Below are 8,921 nucleotides of genomic sequence, written 5' to 3'. Positions count from 1 at the left end.
ACAGGTACAAGCTCTACTGGAGGTAGGATTCATGAGAGAAGTTAAGTACCCCCTACGGCTAGCCAATGTTGTCTTGGTGAAAGAGTCAAATGGGAAATAGCGGATGTGCACTGATTACACCGACCTTAATAAAGCTTGCCCAAAAGATCCTTATCCACTCCCAAGTATCGATGCCCTGGTGGATGCCTCCTCCGGATACAATACCTCTTGTTTATGGACGCTTATTCGGGATACAATCAAATCCCGATGTATCCACCCGATCAAGAAAAAACCTCATTCTTAACCCCAAAAGCAAACTATTGTTACATCGTTATGCCATTCGGACTCAAAAACGTAGGAGCTACCTACCAAAGATTAATGAACAAAGTCTTTGCAGACCATATCGGGAAACTCATGGAGGTATATGTAGATGACATGTTGGTAAAAACACAGAGTGAAGAATCGCTACTATCCGACCTCACCAAAGTGTTCGACACCATAAGAAAGCACGATATGCGACTCAATACAGCAAAATGCACCTTTGCAGTAGAAGCTGGCAAGTTCTTGGGCTTCATGCTAACACAAAGAGTAATTGAGGCAAACCCGGATAAATGTCGGACAATACTCGACATGAAAAGTTTGACCTGCATCAAAGAGGTACAACAACTCAACGGAAGACTGGCAGCCTTGTCCAGATTTCTAGCTCGATTGGTCATAAGATCTCTCCCCTTCTACGCCACTTTAAAGAAAGGAAAGAGGTTTGAATAGACAACAGAGTGCGAGCAGGCTTTCCAAGATTTCAAAAGATTCCTGGGACAGCCACCTATTCTAACTTGGCCACGGGAAGGAGAACCACTCATATTATACCTTGCAGCAGGAAATCGGGCAGTAGCCTTAGCACTAGTCCGAGAAGACGACAGTGGGCAACAACCTGTATACTTCATCAGCAAAGCATTACAAGGATCAGAGCTGAACTACCAAAAAATAGAGAAATTCGCCTATGCTCTCATATTAACATCTCGACAACTTCGTCCATACTTCCAAGCACACACCATTAGGGTTCGGACCAACCAGTCCATAAAAGGGATTTTGCAGAAAACAGACCTAGCAGGCAGAATCTTGCAATGGGCAGTCAAGTTGTCCGAATTTGACCTTCAATACGATGCTTGGACAGCCATCAAATCGCAATATCTGGCCGACTTTATTACAGAATTTACAGACACCCCAAAAATCCCCACAGAATAGAATCTCTACATAGACGATTCCTCAAATAAAACTAAAAGCGGTGCGGGTGTGATAATTGAAAGCGACCAAGGAACCCAAATCAAACTCTCCCTCAAATTCGGGTTCCCTGCTTCAAATAACCAAGCTAAATATGAGGCACTACTAGCTGGTTTAAAGCTGGCTAGGGAGGTTGGAGCTCAAAAGCTTATCATCTTCAACGTCTCACAAGTAGTCACTTTGCAAATAGCATGGAGCTACCAAGCAAAAGATACCACCATGAAAAATTACTTGGACAAAACCAGGGAACAGCTCAGACAACTCAGAGAATATGAGGTCCGTCACATACCCCGAGAACAAAATGCCCAATCTGATGCACTCTCAAAACTAGCCAGCACCAAACTAGGGGGCAACAATAGAAGCCTCATCCAAGAAATGCTGCAGAACCCGTTAATCTCAGAAAAAGAAAAAATCCTAGCCATAACAGGTCAGGATCAAGGATGGATGACTCCCATAATTAACTACCTCAAAACAGAAACACTCCCCATAGATGAAAAGGAGGCAAAGAGGTTAAAAAGGGAGGCACAATACTACACCATCATAAACAATACTCTATACAAAAGAGGGATTTTAATACCATTATTAAAATGTGTACCGACTTCCAACACAAACGAAGTTTTAGAAGAAGTACACAGCGGCATCTGCGGCAATCATCTCGAAGCACAGGCACTTACCAAAAAGGTACTCCAGGCAAGATTTTATTGGCCAACTCTACAAAAGGAAGCCATAGAGTTCGTAAAGACATGTCCACCATGTCAAAAACATGCCAACTTTCACATCGCCCCACCAGAGGAACTCATCAGCGTAACCTCACCTTGGCCATTCGCAAAGTGGGGACTCGACCTTCTCGGACCTTTCCCTCAGGGATCGGGATAAGTCAAATTCCTCATAGTAGGGGTAGACTATTTCACAAAATAGATCGAGGCAGAACCCTTAGCTAACACCACGGCTCAAAGAAGTTAAAAATTCCTATATAGAAATATTGTCACAAGATTTGGGGTTCCATACTCCATCACCACAGACAATGGCACCCAATTCACAGATGCAGGGTTCAGAAAGTTGGTGGTTGATCTGAACATAAAACACCAATTCACTTCTGTAGAACATCCCCAAGCCAATGGACAAGCCGAAGCTGCCAACAAAGTCATATTGGCTGGGCTAAAACGGAGGTTATAGAAGGCAAAGGGAGCTTGGGCCGATGAGCTCCTACAAGTCCTATGGGCATATCGAACAACCCCACATTCTACCACAAAGGAATCACCTTTCCGACTAGCCTATGGAACGGAGGCAATGATCCCAGTGGAGGTCGAAGAAGGGTCGCCCAGAGTGATTCACTATAGTGAAAAAGCCAACTCCTAACTTCAAAGGGAAAAACTTGACCTACTTCCGGAAATTCGAGAAAGAGCTCGGATCAGGGAAGAGGCATTGAAACGTCGAATGGCTTCAAGATACAATCAAAAGGTAGTGCCACAAGGTTTTGCCAAAAACGACCTCATCCTAATCCAAAATGATATCGGAACAACTCAACCTGGAGAAGGAAAGCTGGCAGCAAATTGGAAAGGACCCTACCGAGTCATAGAAGTACTTGGAAAGGGCTACTACAGACTGTTCGAACTCGAAGGGAGAGAGCTTCCTAGGTCATGGCACGCCTGCAACCTAAGAAGGTACTACAGTTAAAGGTAATAAAAGATCTTAGGATAAGGTGCACTCTTTTTCCTGAAAAGGTTTTTTAATGAGGTGCCAAGCCAAGATCTACATATTGCTCGACTTAAAGGGATAAACTCCCATATGTATATATCTACATTTTCCTTTGAATAAAGTTATTTAGATTTTCTACAAATCCTCAAGACGCATTAGTCTGAAACACTAAAAAATTCATCGCCTGATTATAAAGCTATAGGATCGGTAGAAAGTGAAGATCAAATTCACTATCCGACCACAATAAAGACCAAAGAAGGTGAAAACCAAATTCATCAAAAGGTCAACCAAACAAGGATCAAACCTAACTTCGATAAAATTGACAAAGATGAAAAAGCGACAAAAGAGAATAATGCAAGAAGTTATCGAAAGTGATCTATATAAAGGACCTGACGAGGTCTTAATAAAATGGGTTGCTAAAAATAACGTAAAAGACAGGCCAACGTAAGGAAGTCGGACCAGTCGACCACAATAACCCAAGTTATAAAAAGTTAATCCTTGGAAAGAGGCCTGGCCAGCCCTAAAAAAGAGGATTACTAAAAATAACTTAGAAGGGACCGACGCAAAGAAGTCGTTCCCAAAATAAACAAGTTATAAAAAAGTAATATCTGAAAGAGATCTGACGAAGGTCCAAGAAAGAGGATTGCTAGAAATAACTTAGAAGAGACCGACATGATGAAGTCGGCCTCCCACAAACAAGTTATAAAAAAATAATCCCTGAAAAAGACCTGACGAAGGTCCAAGAAAGAAGATTACTAGAAATAACTTAGAAGAGACCGACATGATGAAGTCGGCCTCCCACAAACAAGTTATAAAAAGTAATCCCTGAAAGAGACCTGACGAAGGTCCAAGAAAGAGGACTACTAGAAATAACTTAGAAAAGACCAACATGATGAAGTCGGCCTCCCACAAACAAGTTACAAAAGTAATCCCTAAAGGAGACCTAACAAAGGTCCAAAAGAGAGGATTACCAGAAGTAACTTAGAAAAGACTAATATGACGAAGTCGGCCTCCCAAAAACCTTAACGTTATAAAAAGTAATTCCTAATAGATACCTAATAAAGGTCCAAACAAAACGGATTACTAGAAATAACTTCAGGCCAAAGTGAGGAAGCCGACATACAAGTTGGATCCAAACATCCACAACCTCAAAGGAATCAAGACACAAGCATGAAATACAAAGGCAATCTAAAGAGGTCGAGCAACAAGGCTCCCACACCTCCAAAAAACCTAAAAAGGTACCAAGACAGACGAAAAACATACATGTTATGAAAAACATAAAGTTATAATAATAACAAGCTCAAGAGGCTACCAAAATCAGCCCCAAGAGCCTGGAAACCATTTTGTTTTTCAAAATTAAGTTGCTAAACAAAGTAACTAAGAAAGTATCAAAAGTCAGCAACCACCATAAAGAGTTCAAAAGCCCACAAGCTGGGCTATCTACACAAACATTTAGAAAAATCATTAAAGATCCGAAGGCCTCTCGGCAGCATCAACACGGGGGGAAGGAGGGCGAGTCTGAAGAGGCACTGCATCCATTGTCCCGTCATCCCGATTCAAGATTTGGCAATCAGGTTCTGATTCGGGACGACCAACCTCAGATGAAGGAACCGAAGAAGTCACCACAACAGAAGCTTTGGCGGCAGGCACAGAAGGAGGTTCAACATCATCGTCATCAGGGTCGTCAGGGACAATCTTGTCATCCTTTACAATGTTGTCCAGGCTGAAGAGAGTAAGGTCAAGCTCAGGGGCAAGAACTCGAACCTGCTCCTTCAGGTTCTCATAAGCAGCATTTACGCTGCCTACAAGGTGACCCTGGAGCTCGGCATAATCAGCTCGGGCAGACTCTAAATCATCCCTGAGACGCATCACTTCCTTGTAGGTCGTGACATAGCTCTCCTTGTGCCTCAATACCGTGTCTTTAGCCAACCTCACAGAAGCCGCCAAGGCAATAGAACTAGCCTTTTCGCCCTCCAACTCCTTCTCCAGCTTGGTCACTTTCACTTCGAGCCCCTCCTTCAAACCCTTCATCCGGTGGAACTCCCACTTAGCCTCCTTCATAAAGGCTTTGGTAGCATGAAGGGAAAGATCTTGGGCAGTTCGGTACAGGGCGGCCCCATATGCGCCATCTTGATACTACTCCGAGTTATGAAATCTAAATGACGAAGGAAAGAAACATTATCCATAGAGAGGGCACCATAAGGACCGATCTGCTGGTCGACAAACCCAATAGCGTCGAAATCAGGCGCATCCAGAATGAAAGGTTCAACAGTTCGAGGTCTTTTGGAAGGAGGAACGGCCGGAGGAGAAGAAACAGCAGCAGAAGACTGTGGAGGATCAAATAAATGGACTCGAGGAGCAGGGATCATTCTCCTCGGTCCAAGAGAGCTCGGCACAGATGGCTTCGATGGAACCTGAGAGGACCCTTCCCAATCCGCCCTGGTCGAGATGTTCTGAGCTGTAGTAGCCTTTCTCGCCTTCTTGAAAGCCTTCATCGAGCCGTTATTCTTGGCCATCTCTGAAAAGTGAAAATCAACAGTTTACAAACCAGAAAAGAGGAAGAAAGCAAAGAAAAAATGAGAAACAAAATATATCAAGTAATACCCAACGCAGTTCAGACAAGGGATGGGTCCCCCAAAGATTTCTTAGTGTCCAGATGAGGAGGTTCCCCCCAAATGTCCTCCAAAATAGTTACAAGGCCTGCTCAACTTTGTCGAGCATCTCCCACGTATATCGAGACACCACTACATTCTGCTGCCAACACAAGGGGAAGGTTGGCTCATCATTCGCTTCCAGAAAAAAGGGCCGAGCTCCCTCAACTGCTCGGACCTTGAAAAAGTAATTCTTGAAGTCCCTAAAGGACTCATCATACATGGCAAAAACCTTATGCCCTTGTGCAGATCTAAAAGAAACCCATGAGGCTTTCTTTTTTGAAGAAATCCCGGGCTTAGTTAAAACAAACAGATAAAGGAAAAGAGTTTGAGAAGGAGTAACGTCCAACTCTTGGCAAAGAAGCTAAAAAATCTTGATAAAACCCCAGGAGTTCGGATGGAGCTAGGATGGAGCTACATTACACGACCACAGCAAATCGGTCTCAAAAGAAGTGAAAGAAAAAGTGATGTCCAACTGGCTGAAAAAATAGTCGTAAGCATAAAAGAAAGGGCGCTCCCCCCGGCTCAGAGCAGGGAAGCAAACCCTCTCCTCGAAATTAGCTGCTACCAATTCATAATTCTTTTCCTGATCTCTACTCTTACACAGGCAGTGATGTTTCCTAAGCTCTACACAAAACTCAGCATTCACCACAGAAACACACATTAAAACAAGGGAGTCCAACCAATCGGACATCCCCTCAGGAACCTTAGAAGACGTCTCTACAATATTTTTGCGAGAAGACATGGCCAACTAATCCTACAAACAAGAAAAGAAGATGGAATACTAAAAAATATCTCAGGCGAAATCAAAACAACTCGGCCAGCATGATTCAGGGCAGCACAAACAACAAAAGAAAACCCCAGGACCCACACCGAAGATCCAGGGGCATCCTTTGGAGGAAGTCATGGAACAAGGACTTAGGAAAACCTACAAGACTAACATCCCAACAAAACTCTCAGCAAAGAAAAGCCCTTTTCCAAAAAGCAACAACCTGAGAAGAAAGAAAAGTCAAAATAAAGCCATGAAAGGAGCAACAAAATAGCAGTTCAATCAGAAAGTAAACAGCAAAATGTGCCAAGCAGAGGACGTCAAAGACGCAACCTTTTATCAAAAAAAAAAAAATCAAACGAAGCTATTACCACAGAAAGCTACAACATCAAAAAGGCAACAAAACGTGCAAAACCCAAAAACCCTCAAGCACCGGGAGAAATGCCAGAAACGCGCATCACAGCAACAATTGAGCATCATGGCGCAAAAAGGTTCAAACTTTCCAGCATGCAAATGAAAAATCAAAGCTTCACCAAAGAACCGAAGATAAAGCGACGAAAAAAGTAAAAAAAAGAAAGTAGAACCAACCTGGAAAAAGCAGAAAGCTTCAAAGAAGTTGAAGATGGAAGATGAAATCCGAAATCGCCCTTTTCTCAACAAGAAAAGCACTAATAATTACCAAGCAACGTCGCAGGGAAAAATGCAAAAATTGCAAACTTTAGGTGAAAATAGAAAGTGAGAAAGAAAAGGGAAGTTACGGTAAAGAAACAGAGAAGATAAACCGTTTTCCTGAGTGTGAAATTCAAAATAAAGAGGCTAGAGAAACGGGGCAATTAAAAACCAATTAATGAGGATATTAAACCCTCGCACATTCCCAAGGCTAAGAGTGTTAATGCAAAAGAGCGCACTTTTGGAAGAAACGAAAAGGAAAAAACGTTCCGCATTCAAAAAAGAAGACTCTACAAAGAAGAAGTCAATAGATGCTCGAGTTCGGCTTCACCAAGAAAAGGATCGAAGTCCTAAAACTAAAACTCGACCAGAAAGACCGAGCTCGAGCAGGGGCACTGTTCATACCCTGGGTCGAGCTGTCTAACCCGGGATGTTTAGCGACAAGGCGACCGACCTCTTCAGGTCAGACTATCCGATCTCTTCTCAAAGTGCTCGGCCAAATCGCCAAGAAAGCCCAATAAAGGGCCCAAATAGAGGAACACAACCCAAATCCAAAGGCAGCCCAGGCCTATAGAGATAAGGGCGGTTTCCTTGAAGATAAGATGACCTCACTCAAAGATAAGATAAGATAAGATAAGATAACTAACTTATCTTATCTCCAGAAAGGTTACTCCACACCTCTATAAATATACTGGAGCACCCAGGTATAACTCATACTCTAATTCTACTAAAAACCTGCTTAATACCCTTGCTAACTTAAGCATCGAAGTCCCTTGCAGGTACCACCACCCTCCAGTGACGAAGGATCAGCAGCACCCTCAGTCCAACAAGTCGAACACAACAACTCCGGCCGCCACCCGCCAGCCAGACACGTCAGCTCCGACCAGTACAGAAGATCTTGTCCGAGATTAACCTACAAGTTTCAGGTAACCCTCAGAACAAAAACATATAGAAAAATCACTTGGAATGAACTTATTTTTTTATGGAAGATGTAGCGAGGCCTCAATTTTCTGGAGGATTTCTCCATAACTCCATTAAATCTTGAGCAATGTCTTCTTCAACATAACGTGAACCAAACCAAGGTTCACATTGGGCATCTGAAAAGTAGCACCATCAAGTTGTTCAATCATTATGATGGAAATATAACTTCCAGATATATTTTGTTAATAATTGAGTTTAGTTATCAATTCCCAATGGTTCAACATAACAGATTAACAGTGAAAGAAATAATAAAAGTGCCAACTAGCCAAAGGTGAAAAGATAACTCACATTCCGACTTAAGGAACAACTTCAAAACAACCTCTATTCTCACGATTTCTGGAATGAAGAAACCAAGAAGTTGCTTTATCAATTGCTTATCCCATGTCTGGTAGACGGTCACCATATATGACATGCTCTGGTGGATAAAAGAGTAAGTTTTCTGCATAAGAAAATAATTCAAATAAGCCAGAAAGATATAACAAATCTGTATAGGAAGTATCTAAAATTTTAAAATATATTGTAATTGGGTTGAAAGCATAACAAATAAATGTTCAGTTTTGCTATAAACACAAACTGACAACAATTTTTTTTTAATCTCTATCATATGTTGCATTTTCTCCATATCCTATTGATTAACAAATGACTTAAGAAAACAACTCCAAGCAAATAAATTAGAAACCTAAGAGTTCAACAGCATAATCATCTTGCCGTTGCTCTTCTGCAAATCTAAAATCCATTTTTCCGATGCTTTGAAGTTCTCTAAATATCTACTCTTGTGGAGGAATTTGATGTAATAACTTTAGGTATTGATAGACAAAGCCAATGATTCAAAGATTTGGGAAGTGAAATCAAAGTTAAGCCATATTGAAGAAAAGTAATTTGTAGAAATTGGA

At 42.0% G+C, this 8,921-nt stretch overlaps 1 long non-coding RNA gene across 1 annotated transcript; it reads right to left on the bottom strand.

Moving 5' to 3' along the window:
• LOC110271081 lies at window positions 8,030-8,403 on the bottom strand. Its single transcript, XR_002361157.1, has 2 exons — window positions 8,348-8,403; window positions 8,030-8,144 (listed from the first exon to the last, which is right to left on the bottom strand). It is a non-coding gene; the product is annotated as an uncharacterized LOC110271081 (long non-coding RNA).

The sequence above is a fragment of the Arachis ipaensis genome, chromosome B04, assembly GCF_000816755.2.
Source record: "Arachis ipaensis cultivar K30076 chromosome B04, Araip1.1, whole genome shotgun sequence".
In the NCBI taxonomy this organism is placed as follows: Eukaryota; Viridiplantae; Streptophyta; class Magnoliopsida; order Fabales; family Fabaceae; genus Arachis; species Arachis ipaensis.
Note: the sequence above shows the minus strand (reverse complement) of the source record. Positions and strands in the feature narration are given on the sequence as shown.